At 39.1% G+C, this 22,578-nt stretch overlaps 1 protein-coding gene across 4 annotated transcripts in view; it reads right to left on the reverse strand.

Annotated features, from left to right (window-relative positions):
- The window catches only part of ADGRG2 (adhesion G protein-coupled receptor G2), a 66,188-nt gene extending 56,420 nt beyond the window's left edge, over window positions 1–9,768 (reverse strand). For all 4 annotated transcript variants that reach the window (XM_050332507.1, XM_050332505.1, XM_050332506.1 and 1 more), the window contains exon 1: window positions 9,716–9,768. The gene's annotated coding sequence lies outside the window, so the exon portion shown is untranslated. The remainder of the gene's footprint in view (window positions 1–9,715) is intronic.
- Window positions 9,769–22,578: the final 12,810 nt, after the last annotated feature.

Consider the following 22,578-nt stretch of genomic DNA (forward strand, 5'->3'; position numbering starts at 1 on the left):
TCCCAAACTGCACTCTGCTTCTGTATGAGCTGTATTAGGCTGCAATAGGTTCAGGCACTGTAAATGGTGAACTCTTTCAGGAGTTGTAAATTTGTGTTAAGGTTAGGACTAAAATATTTTTGGTGGTTTTTTTCAAGTATTCACACAAATGCAAATATCTGTCGATATAAAATGGTTATTATGGGCTGAACTCTGCAAGAGAAGCGCTAGAGGAATAAACTGAGAAACAGTGAAGTTGCCAGGTGATTGATATTTGGGAAAATGATTAAATGTACAAGCAATAAATTATACACATGTAAGGCAGGCTAGCTTTCTAAAGATCCACAGGAAACACGTTCAAACCTGTCTTCACCTTGTTTCTCAGAATGCCTAAAAATCATGTATTAAGTTGTTTGGTCAGCAAATGAAGTAGTAGAATTACATTAATTATCCTAACAACTTGATAACGAAGACTGTCATGCTTAAATGCATCTGTCAACTTCAGGGATTGTGCATCTACAATGTAATTTTCTAGGGTTAAAAGAGATGCCCATCCAAAAGCCATGTTTCCTTTCTCTGCTTACTCACACTTCCCCTTATAGTCTCAGATTAGGTCCCTTCCAAGCAAAACCAAGCTGCATATCTATTCTTCCATTTTATGTGGAAATCTCTTCCTTTGTACACTAAACCATCTACCCACAGTAATGTATTTAGACACCAAAACAAACAAAAATTCCAGCATACCTTGTCTCTACTACCTAGACACCAAGAGTTGAAATGTGAACGGGATGGAGTTCAAAAATACTCTGGCATCCTCAAGTTTAGCCACTGATGCTGGCAAAGTACTGAGGCAAACTGCTTGCTTTGTGTCACATGTGATACTGATTTGGAATGCTCCCATATTCCCTGCATCTAGTTTCATCCTTAAGCCTCAGTTCTGCCCACAGATACAAATGAAATGAGTTGACTACGACAAAGGTTTATTCCTGAACCATCAAGCATCCCTTCTATTTGGTCTGGTAGATCTCTAATATTAATGTTAGTGCCCCATCCACCAGGAATAACAACTGCATTACAAAAGTCTAAATCTGAGGACAGGAGCCGAGCAATTCCTTGTTCTGACTCCAGCTCTGCCTGAGCACTATGTAGCCCTTAGGAGTTTGAATGGACCTTCCTCTAACTCTGACCTTCCAGAGTGACCTTTGCTAATATTTGTCCAGTGTTTAAATGAAAGGCTGTAATAAATATTTTCTGTACATTTAGGGTTTTATCTCATCTGGGGGTTTTGACCACTTTTTTTGTTCTCACTTCCTGAGATGGACCCAAGCAAAGACAAGTGGGGACAGATGCGAGCTTCTTGTTGACTGAACACAGTCACATCAAGAACTTTGAAACTATTTACAGCTATGAATGAAGATTAATATCCCAGGGAAAGTAATAAAATCCAGATAGCAGGAAGCTGAGTAACTGTATGAAGTGAAATACTGACATGGTCACAGCTCAATTGCCTTTTGCAAGACTTTGTACATTTACTCTAGCTCAAGATTGTTCCAAGTCTGGATAAAATACACAATTAAAAGAGTTGGGAAAAAATATTAGTGTTCCTTTCTTTTTGCAACAATGCTGTTTAGCCATTACCAAAGAAAAAGGTGCTTTGATAGATTTTTTTTAAAGGAAAAAACATCAAGATATAAAATATGACTTCACCATAGCCACTATGTTCCTCTTAAACTTAAGTCCTTCACTGTATTAGAATCCTAAAGCTTTACTCTTAATGATCCTCAACAGTAATGTAACTGCAAATATATAGTTGTCAACATTATATAATTAGGCATAAGTGATTCTTTTCATGTTATTAATTTTGCTCATTTATTCAAATGAACATTTTTATTGTTCTTTATGATAGATGACTCAGAGAGCTCAGCATGAATATGCATGATTTTTGCAGTTGGATGAAAAATTTTCACTTGTAAATCAAGCAAATCTAATCAAGTACAACAGTTACTGAGCCACCCAAGTGTGGGAAACAATTCTATGCACAGACTACAGGTAAAGAGGTAACTAGCTGTCTTTACTTTCTCACAACAAGTAACTTTTTTACAAAGAGCTAAGTGTCTGAAGTAGACAAGAATATAAAACATTTCTTTATGGGCAGCAGAAAAGATGGAAAATCAGAAAACAGAGGCTCAGGTATAAATCTGCTTTCTCTTGTTTGTTCTCCATGAAGAGTGCTCTATTTTGACCACTCAAAACCTTATCGCATTGGCACCCAGGTTTCACAACATTTCATACTATGTTATTAAGTTGAAAGGTAAACTAGAATTGAGAAAACTTTTCTTAAAACAAACGAAAAAAATTAGATGGTTATTTTGTATGTTATGTTATGAATGATGCTGTTCTGCATTAATATCCCATTCTCTGGAAATTAAAGAATTTAGTGGAAACAAAGACAGGAAGATGGTTTAAAAAGGAGTCTGTATTCTTATCATTAATATGAATTAGCTTATGCCATGCTATTTTACTTTACTGCTTTCCAAGTGCACACCTACAGGTGACATATGAAGACATATAGGGCTTACCTTCAGCAACTGCTTGCCTTGTATCACATCAGATATATTTTCTACAGGATTGAAACCAAAGAAAGTGCAAAACATAAACACAGCTGTTCTGTTCCATAGCGTATTTTGTTAAGTCACTCTTTCAAAAATACATCTAAATTTCACAATTCCTGTTGAAAATATCTATTTACTGGCAGTCTTCAACATTTCAACTGTTATGCCAAGTTTTAGCCAGAGCAGGTTGTCACTGCCAATGTGTAAACTGCTGGTTACAGAAACTTATGTTGGAAATCACGACCCAAAGTAATAATTCATTTACTCCTAATCATGCTGTCTACTGCTGCACTTCAAACTTTTTTGTTCAGGTCACACTTATTTCAGCCATAGTCTTTGAGGCTCATTCTGTCTTCTGTAGTTATCCCCTATTAAAACTCTGGATTTTAATAAAAATACTTCCCAAATGTAGGGAAGGTATGCTGAGGAGGAGGGTAATAATGAATGGTAAACTTCTGGCTGCTGTTCTGTAACAGTCTGCCTTATTCAAATCTATACCAGGTGACAGAAGGCTAAAAAGAGTAAGAGAAGCACATCATACTGCCCACATATGAAAACCTTTTGATGTCTTTAATTACTTTCTAAAATGTAAGACTGTAGACTTCTTCCATCAACTCTTTATATTTTCCAGACTGGAACCAAAATGCAGTAAAGTTCTTATGTTATTTTTAAATTTTGGCTGAAGCAACTCAGATGTAATAGGGAGGACGCTTATGTTGGAAAGTCTTATGTCACTGTGAATCTTGGCACACACAGTATTCACTGACTTAACAGCAGAAGTAGCACCACTGATTTTAAAATGTTGTTCCATGGGGGGTATGTGTTTTTCCAGAAGACAGTAATAGGGTTATTACTGAAGACAGTAATAGGGTTATTACTGTCTGATAATATCTTGATTTTCATTAATTTTCTCCATGTTAATCATGGCTGTAAAAACAGGTATACATATGTGTTCTACACACAGCCACTTTACATAGAACATCAGTTTTTTTCTAAGACTGTAACAGTAATGTGTTCAAGGACCTTCCAAAGATGTCCTCCTGACATAAATCTTTACTGTTTTCAAAGATATTAAATATTTTACTTTTTAATAAGTTGGCTTACAGAGAGCAACAAGCCACTTAGTTGCAGACATCAGTCACCTGCAAAACTCATGGCTCTCTAGTTCATTTCTTAATAAAACTAAACATGAGGAAGAGTTCTCTGAGAAATCTATTTTTTTGTTTAGTCTTTCAACTGTTGCAGGATACTGTGGCATAAGAAAGACCTTTTAATGTATTTTATTTTGCAAATACCAAGCTGTGCAAGCCAAGATGTGCCTTCAGTCCAACTCATGGATCTCCCCTTAGATTCATGTAAAAGTGCAAATTAATCACTAAAGTCTGTGTAAGTGAATTCAGGGGTATGACATGCTATTGGATGGCTCTCCACCATGGACATCAGTGCCAAAACAAAGCACTTTTTGTACCTAATTCTGTTGTACAGCAACTTGTGTCATATGTAGTGCAAAAATGAAACAGGGGACAAATACAAGCAAGTTTTTGTTCCCTCTCATCCAGATTGGAAACGTTTCACCTCCTCATATGCAATTGTCACCTGGGAGATGAACAAAGGCCTCTCTCTAGCTCTTATAAAAGTTTTACACTATCCAGGAAATCCTTGTCTGCACTGTATATTCCCTCGAGAGCACAGTATAACCCACACACTCTATTAAATCTTCCAGAGCAAACTAAAAAGCCCTTCAGTGACAACACCTCAGCAGGTTTCCACTTCAAAGAGTTTGCAAGGTACTGACGATGCGTGAGAAGCAGAGATGTAATAAAAGTAGTTATGTCTGTCCCAAGTCTGGTTATTTCAACTTCAGGATGTTAACAGTTTCAATAATAAACAATACCTAGGGTTTAAAGGTATATAGGTTTAATGGAGGAGGAAACCACAAAACGTGTTCTGCAGTGTACAAGACTGCAAGTACAACAAAGACCACATTACAGGTGCATCAAAAAAGATTAAAGGAACACTAGACACGCACCTTGAGCCATGTAAAGCCATGAGAAAGGGTGTACAAAGGTATAAGCATAAAAAAAAGCAGACAAAAAGTTTTGGAAAGTCTTTATATTCAGTTACAGGACTTGAATTTGCTGCAGAGATAAAGAGGGAAGGACAAAGACTTTCCTAAAGCTCAAATGTTCAAATCAGTGAATAATGTAAGTAGGCTGTGAGGAATCAAGGCAGGACCAGGCATGCCAAAAAGAACACTGTCCAGCTCATGCTTTCAATTTTCCTACTTTTCAAAAAACGAGTTCTGAAAGTTTCGTCTTACTGTAAGTGGGGGAAAAGAAAAAGTAAATAGTGGTTTCTGCTCACTCATCCCCACTCTCCTTTCCATCTCTCTTGGCTTGAACAGTAACACCCTAAAAAAGAACTTATACTGTGATTTCATCCTAGGCTTCACTTTATGGACTTAACAGATCTCTTGGATCTTGCAGTTGGAGCTGTTAAAATTTCTCTGGAAGCTAAGAAGCCCAGTATTTCATGGAGGTTTCTGGTTAGTTTTTTTTCCTTTTAAACAATCTCTCAGATTGTTTCAGTCAACAGCCCAATGACCAAAACCAATAGTTTGTACCAAAGAAATACAACTCATCAGTTTGGAAAGATGGATGCACTGAAGCAAGCACCTTCCAAAATCCTGCTACAACTCTGTTTTGGAATATGGCATTGCTACCCTACACAGCCTAAGGAAATACAGTCACTGTGCCACTTCAGTCTTCACATGGGGTAAATATCCAGGGGACCTCTATTAAGACATTCTAGTAAACAGGGTTATGCCAGAACAGCATTCTGATCCTATTTTAGCACTCCTCTACGTAGGGGGACAGGAGATGGAACCACTGCCAGGACAAACCCCATAATCAGTTAGGGAAAGAAGGGAGGTCAAATTTCTGACTGGAGCCCATATTAGACTACTACAAATGAAACAAGTTAGTCAATATCAAACACTGTCAAACACTTGAAAGTCATCAAACAGTTGAGTAGACAACTTCAAAGCAACTTCAGAAAAATTTATGTAAACCAGAACCATTTCTGTGTGTTGCCCCCACAAACATATCAGCTCAAAAAATTTACCCTGTACAACTACACTCCACATGACTTTTTTCATCATCACCACCTCTACAAAAAAAGTGATTAGCCTTCTTAAAAATAAACCACACTAACCACAATGCTGACTTGCTGAAACATAGATAAGGATGAAAAAAAAGAATTTTCAGTTCAAGTTATATGAATACTTGGCCTATGCTATGAATAAGTAATGACAAAACAAAGTCACTTCAAAACACGAAGCCCATTAGAAACCTATTCAATCAGCTCATGTCCGTAATTAATTTGGAGCAAAAGAAACAAAGATACGCAAAGTCTGGTTGGGAACTCAGAAACTAAACGTGGAATTTGGCAACATTCACAGTCAGGCATGCCCAGATGTCTAATAAACCCAGGCAGAGGGACACAGTAATTTTTTCTCTAAAGAAAGTGACTTACTATGAGAAGATTTAAAACACTAAAAGCATGAGTAAAAAGATGTTGAGTTTTGCTGTGTGTGCGCACAATAACATCTCCATAATGAGAATACTCACATTACTCATTGTCTTGCTATTTCTACCATTTCTGACAACTTCTGGTAAACCTACTGATGGATCTCCTAGACCTTAACTCTTCAATGATTCCTTTAAGGAACACTATACGTGAGAACATACTCAGTGCTTAATTCGTGAGTGGTTGTTCTTTTTTGGTACCTAAGGCATTACTCGAGGTACTCATACAAATTTCAGAAAACAAAAATATGATAAATTCTAGTAATTTTCTCTAAATTCTATGGAGTGAAAAAGTATTTTAAGTAGACTGGGAGAACTTTATAAACTATTTGTTTTCCATATACTGTTCCATCTAGTATAACTGACATTCCACAGTTTTCTTTTAAAACAAAAAAAAATAAGTTAATCATGTTACAAACTACGTTTTTTAATGAGATTATAAGAACACTGTACTTCAGCAGCCAGCAGAAGAGGACCTAGAAGGGAAGAAAAAAGTCACTGTTTTTATAAGGCACTCTCTGAAAAGCAGATGTTGTGTCAAACAATAATTATAGTTCTGGGCTCCAGTGCCCATTGACAAAAGTGCAGAGAATAAAAATAGGTAAAACCAGAAAATGCTGAGTTTGAGATTTGAACTGCCAGATACACTTCTAAAATCTTGTATCAGTTCCCCTACATAATACCTGCAACAAAACTGTCCTGAAGCTGATGTAAGTAACACTCACCTGCAGTATATAAAATGTTCAGCTCATAGCTGAAGACAAATCATTCAGGGAGGAGTTTGAGATCCATTTTTTTTTTGGCCTTTGATTTAATATCAGCCACAAAGGATCCTTTTCCCATCTTGAACAACAATAAATTTCAAAGGTATTTTGGCACAAAAGGAATGCAAGACTCACAAATAATTGAGTCTTATTAATTAACATATAGTTACACAAGCCCATCTTTTTCATAGAACAATTATAGATCCTTTCCAAATTGTAACTCCAGCAATTCATGACTGGAAAGAATAAGACCCTCATAATCCTGAGAATCTATTTAATGATATGGTCCACTCCTTTCATGTTCATAAGCTGAGTTGCACCTACCAACAAATGAATATTCTCTAAATCCATGCATCTGGAAAAGAGCAAAGCTCTAAACCTAGATACAAAAGCACTACTAAACTTGCCATTTATCAGAAAGCTAACAGTTCAGGCCAAATACCTTATTCATGCTGACGTCTACAAGATTAATTGTATGAGCTACCCTTATTTTGGCCTTCAAATAATCTAATCCAGTGTTCCACTGAAAACATAAAATTCCAAACTCAAGTGTAGTGATCAGTTTAAAACCTATACTCTGTTTGCCAAGGCCACTGATGATGTTACATAATAAGAACTAAAAATTGTCCAAATGTAACAAGAGTTATTCTCTCACGAAGTTCAAAACTTTCTGCCAACTCTCAGCAGTTACCAGTGGAACACCTGACTAAAAACATTCACAGCACAAAAACCATATAAATTGAGTAATTAACTTGAGAATGGGAATTTAGTCTTTTATCTCTCTCCACCTGACCCTAATTTGAGCCAACTTCTGTTGATGTATTAGAAAGAGAGGTTTAGCATTGAATTCAGAAGGCACTGAAGAAAAAAACCATGCTCACAACCTTCATTTGGTCTACAGAATTACCTTAAGATGCTAAAGTAGTACCAATAAAGATACCAATAACATTGGTTCACTTGGTGTCTGACTGCCACAGCAGAAATAACATAATGCTATCTTGCAGAGTAGAGTAGAAAGTTTTGTGGCTCCGATTCATATCTGAGCAAGTTTGTTTGCATGCACTTCCTTTCCTGCATCCTCTTTCAAAGCATTTCACTTTGGAGGTTGTTTTCATCATTAAGTTGTAAGTGTGCATCCACAGTGAAGACAAGTATTTGGAGATCCTCATAAGCAAAGACACGTTTTCTGTTCTTTAGTTTAATTCAACAAACACATCACTGGTCACCCAGCAGAGGAACAACTGCTGCTTGTTTCCCCCACGGAAACAGTTACAGGAGTATGCTTTCCAGCTTAGGCATAACCTTAAACTTTAAAGCTTAAGAGCAGGAATATCAGCTTATGCAGCTCTTGTCTAATGATGATCACTGCTAGCCTACGCAAGCAAAAGGGAGAGACGTGTTCCGAGTAGAGATACGTAACACCAGCTTTACTTTTTCAGCACGTGACAGAGCTGAAGACCCAACTAATTTGCTTGGGGATTGAATAAACTTAGATCTGCATGTAGGAGGTTGTAAACTCTATTTTGGCTCATGTTGAAGCTCATTCTATCACACCTTCAGCATTACTATAAATTATTTAAGCAGGGAGGTTGGACCAGATGACCCACAGTGGTTCTTTCCAACCTTACTGATTCTGTGATTTCATACAAGTCAAACCCATTCCGGGCTTGTACAATTATACGTTTAATTTGCTGCATTAGCGCACCTTGAACTGGTTTACATACATTTCTTCCACATATCCACATAAATCAATGCAAGACAGTAACACAGTAAAAGCAAGAGTTCAGTGCTGTTATAAGTACTATCCACGAATGACAAAACGTATACACTTGCAAAGCAAAAATAAACTCAATCGAGAAAGGATGGTTCCAATACACTTTGCCAGTGGATGTGACAAAACCCCAGACAAATAAACCCCTTAAAATAGTTATTGTGCACAAAAGGTGACTTTGAAGACATCTTACTTTCAGTGATGTAGGTTTCCTTGCAGAACACATATGAAAGAAGCAGGAAAAACTTTTAAGCTGAGTATATTCACTGCACCCGTTCCCACAGACAACGCGTGTGAGAGCAAACCCCAATCCAGCCGAGCAGAACAGTCCCCAACGGGACGCTGCCCTGGTGCTTTCATAAACCCCGTTCAAACCCTACTGACGCGTCCGCCAAAATAATTTCCTTTTTAGGCCGGTTTAAACACGTTACTGAAATTTTCTCGCCGTTGACTGAGCGCTTCAAAGACGACTGGAAAGATGATGGAAACCTCCCCGCCGGCAGCACGGAGAAATGTACCTGGTAAGCAGCGCGGTGCCCTCAGCACGGACTCCGGGCGGGCTCTCGCAGCCCCTCAGCGCAGCCTCGGCCCCGCACCGGCCCCGCGCGAGTCACAACGGCCCCGCAGCGCCCGGACCCCGCCCGCCCTCCCTGCCCTGACCCCCCCGGGCCGGCGACACCCGCAAGTGCCGCTCCGAGAGAGGGATCCGTGACTAACCAGGAGCCGCGGGGCTGCGCCGCTGAGATCGGAGCTCCCCGACCTGCCCTCCCTTCCTCCCTCCCTCCCTCCGCCCGCCGCCCCCGCCGGACCCTCCGCCCTCACCCCGCTCGTCCCTCCGGGCACGGTGGGCGGCAAAGCGCAGCCCCGGGAACCGCACCTCTGGCGCCGGACCCGGGAGCCGCTCACCTCTGCCCGGCTCGGGGCGACTCCCACCCCCGCAGCCCGCCGGGCTGCCGCTCCCTCCTCGCCCTCGGGAGCCCCGCGAGCCGAGCAGCCGCTCACCTGGCGCCGGGCGACCGCCCGTCCCGTCCGTGCCGCCCGTCCTGACCCGTCCCGTCCCGTCCCGTCCCGTCCGTGTGTCCCGTCGCGTCTCGTCCCGCCCCGCTCGCTCAGCGCTGGGCACAGCGGAGGCGGCCCCGGCAGCTGTGGCCGCCGCTGGACAGGGGGCGGAGGCAGGCGAGGGAGGTGCTGCGGGAAGCCGAGGGAACCCGGCGCGGTGGCGGAGCCGCCCAGGAGCGGCCCCCGCGCCCCCTCGGCCAGGCGGGCTCGGCCCCGGCCCCGCCCGGCGGCCCCGCGGGTGCGGGCGGTGTCCCGGGAGCTGCGGGCAGCGCCGGAGGAGAGCGGCTGGCCCGCGGCAGGCTGGAGGCAGCGAGCAGTAAGCAGTGAGCGTGGGGACACCGTGCCCGGACACAGCAAACTCGGGCGGACGGAGCTACCACTCCGAATAAACTGTTTCAAATTATTTGATGGGCAACGCGTTAAACCAGCCTTTTTTTCTTGTGTGATTCACCCTTAAAACAGATTTAAGCTACCTTAAGCCCTAATGTAAAAGTAGTTTTTCAGAATTAGCAGCCTTCTTTTAATTTCAGTAAGATCGATACCTTCAAGTGGTAGTGTAAATGAACTTCGTAAATTGTAAATTGACTTGGCTACCAGGCCAGCAGAAAGCTGAAGCTGTGGCCCTCCTCTTCCCCTTTTTAATTGCTAGGAATGAAACATATTCTGAAAATGCAGCATTTTCAGTGACTTATTTTATACCAAAATGTTTAGGAACTACTCCCTGCATGTGAGGGGAACTTTGGTCACTAGACACTGCTGAGGAGAGCCTAGCTCCAGGGCATAGCTGGGGAAAGCACATCCAGAGGGAAAGACAGGAGCTTTAGGCAACAACTCTTATCAGTGTTACTGAAAAGATAAGACGGGCTAATTCTACCAACTCCATAGACAATAGGTATTCCTGAGGGTACAGAGTGTGATGAGTCCACATGATGAGCATAATTTTGTAGAGGAAGTTCTTGTAAAGAAGAGCTGGTGGTTAGATGAAGAGGCTTGTTTCATTTTGCTTACGTCAACCGTGTCTTTGGATGCTTTGGAGCTGGCATCTAGTGGAACACAAGGCCAGTGCTTTTGCAGTTCCTCACATAGGAAAAACTGGAGACATTTTTCTTTCTCTGCCTTGCTTAGTGGAATATATTTCACTTCCCCAAAGGTTTAAGGACCATAAATGGTGTTCTCTTCCTAGCTTATACCACCTGTGAGAATTATATCTCCTTCTCCTTCACTTCTGATCTGGATGTCTGAGGTCAGTGATGTGGCTTAGTGGTGTCTCCACAGAAAGGCTAAAAAGTTGAATGATGTTGGAAACTGAAGTCCAGCTTACCCCTAGACACCTTACCTGTTGGTAATGCAGGCTTAGGAAACTTTCTGTGTTGCTTGTTATGTGAATAGTTACCACTGTACAGGTGAAGGGAAGTTTGCCTCTGTCTACCCACCAGCTCTGACAAATGATATATTCTTTGGGATAAAAATCAGCTGATTGCTGAATTTTCAAGCACTGAAACATAATTGTGGGCAGGAGGAGTTACTTCAAAATACCTGTTCTCTTTCCTCTTAGACCAAGTTCATTTACTATGAGAAAATACTGTGTAATTTACAAAACTACTTTTTACTCTACCTAATTTATATCTCTGATTGTTTATTTAAACTGTGTATTACACATAACTGCATAGTGTCCAGTAACATACAGAGAAACTAAACAGAATTGATCTGTAATGACCTAAAATCCCAAACTAAGTTAAGAACTTCATTCCCAGTGTACTTGTACAGCTGTGCTTTGCTGGAAAAGTCCCTGAAATCTATGTATAGTCACTCAAATACCGGTATGCCATCTGTACAGTTCTAGGACTACACAAGATCTGGCCAGTGTTGCATGGAAGCCAAACTCTTACGCACTTACCAAGAAAACACAGAATTGAGCAGGTCTGAGGAACAAGCATGAATAACTGAATAATAAAAACTTTTCAATCCCACAAGTTTGTTATGTTTTTGAGAAAATGCCAAAAAAAAAAAAAAAAAAAAAAGCTTGTGCTAATTCAGGTTGCTCAATGCCTCCTTTATTGTGTGCTTGTGCAATACTGAACACTGGTTTGGTAGGAATAGCAGGTGAGAAATGCAGGTTTAAGAGAACAATCCTACCTTTACGAGAAGGAGTCAAATCTTCTCTCCCCAGACAAAATGAACATATTAAAATATCTTAAGTAAAATTAATAGTTTCTGGATCTGGAAGTCTCCAAAAAATGGGAGCATGGATACCATAAAGTGGTGTTGAAATAAAGTTTTGCCATGCATCCTCCTAGTGGAGAAATACTATATTTCAAGGTTTTAACAATTAAAGAATTTTATTTTCACCTGTGTTCAACCAGATTGAATGTAGAAACCCCAACGACTCCAGCAAAGTCAGGGTCTAAATTCTCATTAACTTCATCTTAACCAGAATTTCATATTATACTTTCTAAGTTGTTGGGATTTATCATTATTTTTTATTTAAATTCTTTCTCTCTTTATTTATTTATGTATGTGTATACATGTTTCCCAGGGAGATTAGACATTTCTGTGTCATATTGTGGTACTTATTTCATGTCTATCATTTATTTATCCAAGTGGAATTTGTTCTGATGATGTAATTCATGTCTCAGTAGGAAAAAAAACATATGTAACCAGTAAGGGAAAGGGGAGAGTGGAGGTAGTGGGAGTAATAAGGTCTGTTTGCCTTTTCATTTATACTGTAAAGGTTTAATGTTGTTTCACAAAGATGCTTGTCAGGACAGACTTGTCCTGTTCTTGCTTCTCCCTATTCCTTCACTATCTCTAGTGGGCGGGATTGGAGGTTGCTTTGCCCTGGGATGTGTATATGGTCAATCCCAGGGAGCATAAAGTTAAGAGAACGACCGTTTCAATGAATCACATTAACATAACACCTTTTATGTCAAATCTAATTGTTCTAAAATCAAAGCAAAAAAGACCTCATGATAATTTGCATGACATTTTGTAGGGTTCTGTCTTCTTCTTTGCCGTGTTACAGGTTTCTGTGAACACCAGAAACTGATTGAAGGTACAAAAAGCAGTTAAAATGGTTACAATTCTCTGCTTCATATATAAATATAGTCCTTCCCCAAAATCACTCATGTTCTATTCTATAATCTCATGTAGTAGTTATGAGTCATGTAAATTACAGATAATTAGGTAAAAGGTAGCTTAGGTGTTTTTTAACTGGTGATAACACTGAAGAATAAATAAAATCATGTATGAGTCCTTCAGTCTATTTTGTGCTTTCAGCATTACAAAGACCTAAACAATGACTGAGCAATTTTAGGACAGGGAAATGATGTGGACTAGTTGTGATGCTGAAAGGATTTAAACATATCAAGGGAGGAGGATCTAAAGTCTAATCTTAAAACTGCACATACTAGGCACAGAGTTGAGAACTTTATTTGTGAGAAAGAGGCTGCCTTGTTAAAAATTTGTGCATGACCAATAAATCTGTATCTTGCAAAAGAGTCCTTGGAGTAGATACATGTATCTAACATTCTAATAGGATAACTACTTATTAATATTCTCTTGCCAGAAAGTAGCATATAGGTGTGGGTACCATGAGCGCAGTGTTTGCTGAATGTTGACTGAACCAACATGTAAAAGAAATCTCTTAGATATGTAATCATTAAATAAGGAGGTTTAGTCTATCCAGCTGAGGTTTTTACACATGTTGTCAAATACTAACTACAACACCCAGGGTAAGATTCCCTTTCGACTGCAGTAGTTTCTTCATTTAAAAAAAAAAAAAATAAATAAAAAATAGAGTCTTACCTACTGAAGGTACAGGAAGGATATTAAAATAGTAATAACAAAATAGTAATAACAAAAAAAAATCTGTATTCCTGTGGTTAACGTCTAAGCCTCACTTCACTAATGAAATTTCACTTCTTGTGTCATTACTGATGACAAGTGGTATTTATGTTCATCCATGTTATTTGGCCCTACTGAATGTTGCAGGGTCTTGCTTGCAAACACACAGCCATGTCATGTCAGACTGTGTTCCAGCTCGATGTCCCTATTGCATTTACATTCCAAAATGGGATAAAGGTGGAAGGCAATTTGTTAGGTACTCAGGCCAAAAGAAATGAGAAATCTTTGCTACAGTTTTCTTAAACAAAATTTCGTGTTCTTTACACAAAGAGTGAATGATTATATGTAGCAGCAGGATGAGCATTCTGTTCTGTTGGGTGATCAGCCCATCAGTAATACCCTCTGCATATGTTTCCATGCAACACTCCATTCTGTGGAGTTGAGAGGCTTCACTATTACCTGTTGGAGTAAAAAGTGAATGGAGCACAAACTGAAATGCAAGAAATTCAATTGAAACATAAGAAAAAGATTTTTTATGGTGATAGTCATCAAACACTGAGCAGGTTGGCCAAAGAGGTTGCGGAGTCTCTACCCTTGAAGATGTTCAGAGGGCAGGATACAGTCCTGGTCACCCTGCTGCAGCAACCCCTGCTCTGAGCAAGAGTTTGGACTGGACTATCTCCAGAGATGCCCTCCAGTCTCAGCCTGACTGTGACACTGTGAGAAGAAAATGCTGCTAACACTCTGCTTTCCTTTAGAATAAAATACCCTTTTGCCAAGCAAAGGAAAATGATCCTCAAATTGTAAAAAACTTGAGGTCGGCAAAAGGCTCACATACCCCAAAGCCCAGACCGAGGTGCTAATCAACATTATGGGAAACTACAAGGAGGAGTTGCCAAGAAAAGCAATCTGAAGAGAACACCTGGAGAGGACAATTAAACCTTTCAATGCTCTGTTTATGGCACTCAATCTCTAAAGTGTACTGACATTTGTATTTTCATTAAAAAAAACATTTTAAAAGAGTTGTAACTTGTCCATAAAAAATTAAGTCTGTGTGGATCTTGGCAGGCAAATTCTCATTCTGGGAACATTTCACATTTTTACTTTTCTTTTTTTGAAACTTAGTTTGCAAAAAAAGCTGTGTTAACCTCTGAAAGTTGACACTGACTCCAGTGGTTCCCCGTTAAATGTGTGGCAAGACTTTTATCATGGCACAAACTGTTAAAGCCAAAGAGGTTACTACACCCCTGTTGATTCCTGTGTAACTGGTAAGGCAACAGAGAAGGATCTTTTTTTTTTTTTTTTTTTATCAGGGAACACTTTTCCAGTGTATGGTCTGCAATGTGTATTTTTCACATGCTAAGAAAAGTACGTACTGTGAAAGCTAAAAAGATTTTAGCTTTCATGCCAAGTCCTTTCACCCCCAACAACAGCTTTTTTTCTTCTTTTCCTGAGAGGAAAACTTGTGCTCATAGTTGTCCTGTCTTAACTCTATTCTTGGCTCTGTTGTATCTTTTAAACAAAGTTATGTGCATCTCAGCTGCAAAATAAGAGATGGATGGTGTAAAGGCAGAGGAAAATATGAGATGCTATCATGTTTTGAGGAAAGCAACCCACTTTTGGTGTATCAAAGGAGGTTTTCTTCCCCAGTTTAATTCTATAACTTATTCCCCTGTTCTGCAGTGTTGAACTCTGCCCACTTTACTGCTAATATGTCATTCTCAGTGGAGCCAGAAACCTCTTTGTCTAAGTGAACCACAGGAGTTTTAATAAACCTCAGAACTGCCATTAGTTGTAATTTGACTGACATTCTGAATTCTCTGTGCAGAAAATCAGCTTCTTGTTTCTATCTAGGTCAAATAGTTTTCAATATTAAATATTAAACAACCTGTAATACTGGATGATTGATATAAAAAAAGAAATGCATAAAGCCTCAAGTGCCAGGAAATCTATGTTTCTTTTACCCTTCTCTTCCTGTCTCCTGAAATAGTTTGAAATGTATTTTTAAAAGTCTTAGCTCTTTAACAAAACTTGATTTTATTTTTTTAAAAAATAAGTTTTCTAACTGGAATTACTCAATTGAATAGAAGAGATTTTATCATAGAAACCATTTAATTTTGTGTCATTGGATAACCTTGTTTTGCCAGGGTTACCTTTTTGTAGTCCCTAAACTTTTCTGGGGGCCTTTTTTTGGCAGAGAGTGGGATGTTTCCTTGGTGTTTTTTTTCTTGTGAATTATCTTTTATCAATTTCAAACTTAGGCTGACTCTGCTACAAGTTTGGATGTTACATAATTTTCTAAAATATATTACCTCCAAGATTAAATTAAAATTTATCAAAGTCCTGAATATTTATATTATTCAGGGTAAAAAATTCCCAAATAATAATATCTGTATTTCAAGTATACTTCATTCTTGTGCAAAAGCTCAGGAGAAAGTCTACACATCGTTTGTGGAGTTACACATTTGTTTTGAGAACTTAGGTATTATTTGAGTGATTAATAGGTCTTGTACAAATCTTCTGAACATAGATGAAATTAATTATTTGGTTTTGTCTTTTGGAAATAGAATTGGACCTACTCCTGTCTTTTGGAAAGAACATGACTTTATTTTTAGGATCCTTTTGTGTGATAAATTATTTTCTCTAAATTATCTCACTCTTTGGTTACTGTACTGATTATAGGTTAATTTTTGCAAAGATGCAAAATACCCTGCACTAATGTTGACAGAACTTTGTTCTGCCTTTCAGTAAGGGCCCGGTGGTGGTCCCTTGTACCTCCAGCAAATATTGAGCAGAAACTTCTTTATGCTGCTTTGTATTACCCTCTTTGGTTTGCCAAAGCATCACCGAGGTCTTTAGAGGAATTTTATTCAGTCCTCTTTATTCAGAAAGATCCATTCAAATGGAAATGGACCCAGAAATGTAGCTGATTGTGCAAGGTTCCTTGGTCAGAAAATACTCATGGCCATGGCCACAAAAGCAAATAAATAAATAAAAGGGACAAAAGACAACTGTGCTACATGTCTAAAAATAATATACTATTGCCAAAGAAAATTAATGACCAGCTGAGATGATCACATCAGCTGACACCTGGAACTTGCTTCAGTAAGACACAGTTTTGCTGAGCTTGGCGTAAGGAGAGTTGCTTGAAGCAGACCAGGACGGCTGTAACAAAGGTCTTCAGTTCTCCAAAGATACTCTGGAATAAAAGGATAGTATAATGAAAAAGTAAGCAATAATATGGATGTCTGTTCTGACACAGTTGGATCTAAATTTTTTTCCTCAGTAGTTGTTTTTGGTGTTCTATTCCCAATTATTCTTAAATTCGTTGCACACTGAGATTCATATAAGAACTTTGGGGACCACATAGGACATTTCATGAGGTCTGTTTTTGGCAGAAGTTTTCCACCAGTTATATAAGGGCTAAGCTTATACCTTTCAATAACTTCAGGAAAAATGTATTTGCAAAATCTTCTGGCAATACAGTCTTGGGTACCTCACATCTTATCTATCCATTAAGTTTTTACTTATCCACTCACTCTGCTGTTACATACATTTCTCATTTTATTAAATGGTTAAGTACATTAAAATATTAACCCACAGAAATATTTGCATTTCAAAAAATGAGTCATATTAAATTAATGTTGGCTCTTTAAAATATTAACTTAGCTTTATGATATCTTCAAAGAGTTGTCTTCAATTTTGTCTTTCATGATATTAAAATATTTTAAATTGAACAATTTGATTTCAAATTTATGACATCCACAAGGTCTCTTGGTTCAGATATTGTAGCAGGCATAGTAAGTGTGGGAATGATGAAAGTCACCAAGGACAAGATAAACCAGAAATCATAGAGAGCATCTGGCATGTGTTTCTCTGTGCCATGTCTGTGGAGTTCTCAATTTCCATATTTTGCAGCACTGAGCAGGGAGAACATGGCCTGATTTTCACTAAAACCACAGAAGAAGTGGCAGTATATTGTAAAAGAAAACAAATATTGTTGCTTATAAAACATAACAGAAGCTATCATAGAGCATGTGGTGGGTTGACCTTTTCCAATTGCCAATTATCCATCCAGCTGTTCTGCTTAGCAGGACAGGAGGAAAAAATACCACGAGAAAGCTCATGGCTGAGATAAAGGCAAAGACATCAGTTACCAATTACTGTAACAGGCAGAACAGACAAAACTCAAGTTGGGAAAATTCAGTTTATTGCCAAGTAACATAGAATTGGATGGTGAGAAACAAAGGAAAAAAACGAAACACCTTCCTCCCACCCCCTGTTTTTCCCAGGCTCAAATCACTTCTTCATTCCCAACTCCTCTCCTTTCTCTCCCCAAGTGGTGCTCGGGGATGGGGCATGGGGCTCAGAGGCAGATCAGGACAGTTCTTTGCTGCTGCATTCTCCTCACACTTTTCCTTGCCTTCAGTGTGGGTCTTCTCCTTGGGCTACAGTCTCTCAGGGTAAACATGCTCCAACATGGGTACACCACAGCATGCAATTCCTGTCAGGAGGACCTGCTCCAGTGTGGGCTTTCCATAGACTGCCATGCCTTCAGGATACATCTGCCTCTAAAGGCAGCAGTGTGGATTTCTGCTCTACCACGACCCTCTCCATGGAGGGGAATGGCCTCTGCTCTACCACGACCCTCATCTGCAGGGGGATGGCCTGCCTCACCATGGTCTTCACCAAGGTTTGCAGGGGAATCTCGGCTTCAGCCCCTGGAGCTCCTCCTCTCCTCCTTTCTCGTTGGCCTTGCTGTCTGCTGTTTGTCTCACTGTTTTCCTCTTTCCTCACACTGCTGTGTGGCATTTTGCCCTTTCTTAAACACTTTCTCCCAGTGGTGCCATCTCCTTGTCTGCGGGGCTCGGCTGTGCCCTGCAGTGGGTCGGTGGAGCCCCTGGAACTGCCTGTGTGTGGTGTGGGACAACCACAGCCCCTGTGCCACTAAAACCTCACAGCAACACCAACATATTGCACTAAAGCTCAGTATTGCTTTTCGGCCAGTGGCAAATCCGAGTGAGTTTTCGGAGCTCAGTGGAGTTAAATTAAAACAGTTTGAGAACAGCTCTGAGTGAGATGAGGACGGACCCCTGGAAGTCCTCTAGTGAGAGACTGACACTTGGGAGTACAGAGTGTTGCCCTAATGCCACGAGATGTGGCTGGGACAACAGATTTATTACAGTTCTTGTGGCAGTTGCACACCATGGTGGCAATAAAGTTCTACCATAGACTCATTAAATATTTTCACAAATTACCTAAGTTAAAAAGCATGATTTGCACATCCTAACTTGATAGTTTTGCCAAGAAAACATGTTAAAGTCCAGTCATTACTTTCTGCATGAAAGAAAGCGGCCCTTTGTTTTACATGAAGCCAGAAAAAAGTGGCCATTTTGCTGCAAAGCTGATAAAAATGTATTTCTCTCAATTTAGCTGACTATCTCTAATTCCATTTACTTTAAATTTGCTGACCTTTCAGATTTCTTTACATGTACTGGTTCTCCAACATTCCATTAAAAGCATAATTATGGTTTAAAATATGTAGCTATTGAAATCTAAAATGTAAGAACACAGAAAATGTAGGTTCTTTAGGTCCTGGTAACTCATCTAATCCTGGTAGCAGATGTTTCAGCACTGTCTGCAAGTTATTGTGATGAGACTAGGGGGACAAAAGGAGACTTCAAGCAGTCCTGTATGACTGGAATTTATTTTCACTGTTAATAGCTGGAAACCAAAAATCCCCAAAGTGCTTATCTTAAGATACAACAAACCTAGGAACAGAAAAGTAATTTGCTGGGAAAAATGGAAATTACTACCTGGATTCTTCTTCTGACTTGTTTTGTGACATTTTAGCTCTTGATTTGTAAATATCTCTCCACGTGTAATGTATAGTTTATCTATTATAGAGAGTATAATATATAATTAATATAGACAATATGATAATATAATAAAAATAAAAAATCTCAGTCTGCACTACACACTCTTAATGCCTTATTCTCTTCTCAGTTTGCTTTTGTAAAAATATACATTTATCCTGAGTTGCAACCATGAAACCTGTATCACTCCTTGTGTGAGGTATGTACAACATTTAATATCTGTGTGAATTTATGCTTATCTTTCAGCCAAGAACATATGTGAATAATAAATTATTTGTGAATAATAAATTATAATCATCAATGTGATTTAAAAAATCTGGTTGGCTTTAATTATTTAGCAGCATAAACCCAGAAATTCATCAGCTTTTTCTGAAATCCAAAAACAAAGTGAGTTTGATTGCGTATGTAGCAACCATGCATATTCACCAAACTTGAACTGAGAAGTACCCTTGAATGACTGTTCTCAGCAAGTAGTTTATCTGAAAACATTTACTTTTGTCTGAAAAGTGCTTTTTAATTTGCTTTTGAATTATTTTCAATTATTAAGTCACTATGATTCACAAGAAGTAAAAGAGAGTGTCTGATTGTTGAGTAATGGTATTCAGTTTGTTTGGACAAATCCACTGCCCTTGCAGCAATCTTCAGTATTGCTGGTGAAAGGAGGGAGCAAGTTCATCTGTGTGTTAGCATTGCATGGGCTAAACACCCAAGTCTTTGTTGTCTTAGATCCACTGATCTCACATATCAACACTGACTTCACTGTCAGTGTAAACTGGATTATCTTTCCAAATACTTACATGTATTGATAGTCTCAGGTAGACTATTTGCAGATGGATTAACGGCCAGAGCAGGGAAACGAAAATTAAAGTTTGTCTTAGGGATCTCAAAAGAACATTTAACTGTTCATGGTTCATTTTGTTTGCAGGTAAAGCAGGTATATGACACACAGCCCTTTGCTGAGCAAATCAAGGCCTGATTCTTTTCAAATACTGAGGCAAATCCAGCATGACACTTGGCTAGGTGTTACGCTCACCTCTCTTCATCCTCTTCAACTGAAAAACAAGCTAAAGGTTTGGAATTTGCTGTCAGACCTGATTGAGTGAAAACTTTTTCACAGCTGGTTTCTTGCAGGGTCTAGATATTTTCCAATAGTGTTTTCCTGAAGGAAGAAGCAATGGTTACTCTAGGTTGTCCATAATACAGATTACAGCACAGGTACAGTAAGTGATTTTATAGGCATTATCAGGAACTATTCTGCTCAAACAATTTTAATGTGAAAGATGCTCATGTTTCCCTTATAACTTACAACCCCAGGGTATTTTACTCTATTGCTTGAAACATGAAAAATATTCCTTTGCTGCTGGCACACACATGAATAACCAACTACTATTTTGAGTTTGATCTACTCTGCACTTTAGTCAGGGCCCACATTTTTTGACTGACTGCAGTTTGGAGAAGAGGAGGGAGCATTTCCTGAGGTGCACAAATATCTCTGACGCACATGGTTGTCAGAAATTTTGTTGGAGATTGAATTACAACAGTGTAATTGCAAGCAAATGGGTGGAGCTGGGATAGGAATAAAGATGACCTGGTTTCTTTCTAGTGACTTGCTAATGGTAGATGAATGTGTCTTGGCATCATTCAGAGAGCAGGAGAGGAAATCTCTTTATGGTTCTGGCAGGTTCAGACAAGATCTTATAACAGAGAGCATAAGAGAGCAAAAAACTGAATGAGAAGCTACCCCAGCTACTCTCTGAACACGCACTAAAGAGATGTGGGCAACGCAGTATCCACAGGTCTGCTTGCTGTGAGCTCATTTCAGTTGGAAGGAGAAAAGGAAGTAAAATATGTCCCCATGTCAAATCATCAGATCAAACGGGGAAAGGATGAGATTCTCACTCTGCAGACAATGATCTACAAAGGAGAATGATTTACAGAAAATATGTGAGACAAACAAAGGGATCCTTTGTCCCTCCTGTCTCCCAGCCCTGTGTTTGGGTGCAAGAGAATTCTTCTGCGTTTATAATGTGTGTTTTTAACTGAACAAACTGTTTTCTTTAAAAAAAAAAAAGTACTTATTTGCTCTTTGTTGATTAAAAATCTGCTGCTATCCTATGCCAAAATTTGTCAGATACTGAGTCAGAAGCTTGGCAGCTCTCTCTGACATGTCACTCTGAATATTCTCCCCATTGTCAAATCATTTAAACAGTAATGAAATAGATAGCAGGGAGCTAATACTGCTGTTTTCAACTACTGCTTTGATTGAGAATGAGAGATAACGACATTTTTACAGATGAATGAATAAATGAGGATTAATACACACATAACTGTGAGGATTAAATAATCTAGACTCTCAACTGGATGTATAAAACTCTCATAAAATGTGCCAGTAAAATGTAATAATAATTTTGAATAATGATTGTCAAAGATAAAGTATAATTTTTAACTACAAAACCTGGAAGTTCATTGAGATTTACCTTAGTAATATGTTTGATATTTAGCTTCACAAATATTAAATAATTATGAGTTATTTCATATATCCAGCTTAGATAATGCAGTCTCCCACAGGAATAGCTGGTAAGCATAAAGGGTGAGGAAGTCCTCAAAAATTTTTCTACAAGATAAAAATAAGCAATGAGAAGCCTTTACCGTTAAGGACTGCATAGAAAGTCTCCGGGAGTAAATCCATTAGGAAGGGCAAGTGTAAATTCCCCACACATAGCCACTCAGTATTCATGGATATTCGGGCTGATCATACTTGCTGCAGAGTCCTTTGTGAAAGGATGCTAACCAAAAACTACAGGGTTTTCAGATAAGGAGTTGTGTTTTGATTTGTACTGATGTTATTGCTCTGTAATAAATAACTGTGAAATTGCCAAATATGCCAAAATTATGTGCCAAATATTGACAAATAAATAACTGTGAAATTGCCAATATATTTATTGCTTTCTCAGCAATAAATAGAAATATCTGATTATAAAGAGGGCAGTTATAGAGCGATTCCATCCCTGAGCAAAGACAATGTGCAAAGCAGAAGTCAGTGTTTGTGGCTGCAGTTTCATGTGACGTCTCAGACAGGCTAGAGCC

This window comes from Myiozetetes cayanensis, unplaced genomic scaffold, assembly GCF_022539395.1.
Source record: "Myiozetetes cayanensis isolate MyiCay16 unplaced genomic scaffold, myiCay2020 scf5-8, whole genome shotgun sequence".
NCBI classification, from domain to species: Eukaryota; Metazoa; Chordata; class Aves; order Passeriformes; family Tyrannidae; genus Myiozetetes; species Myiozetetes cayanensis.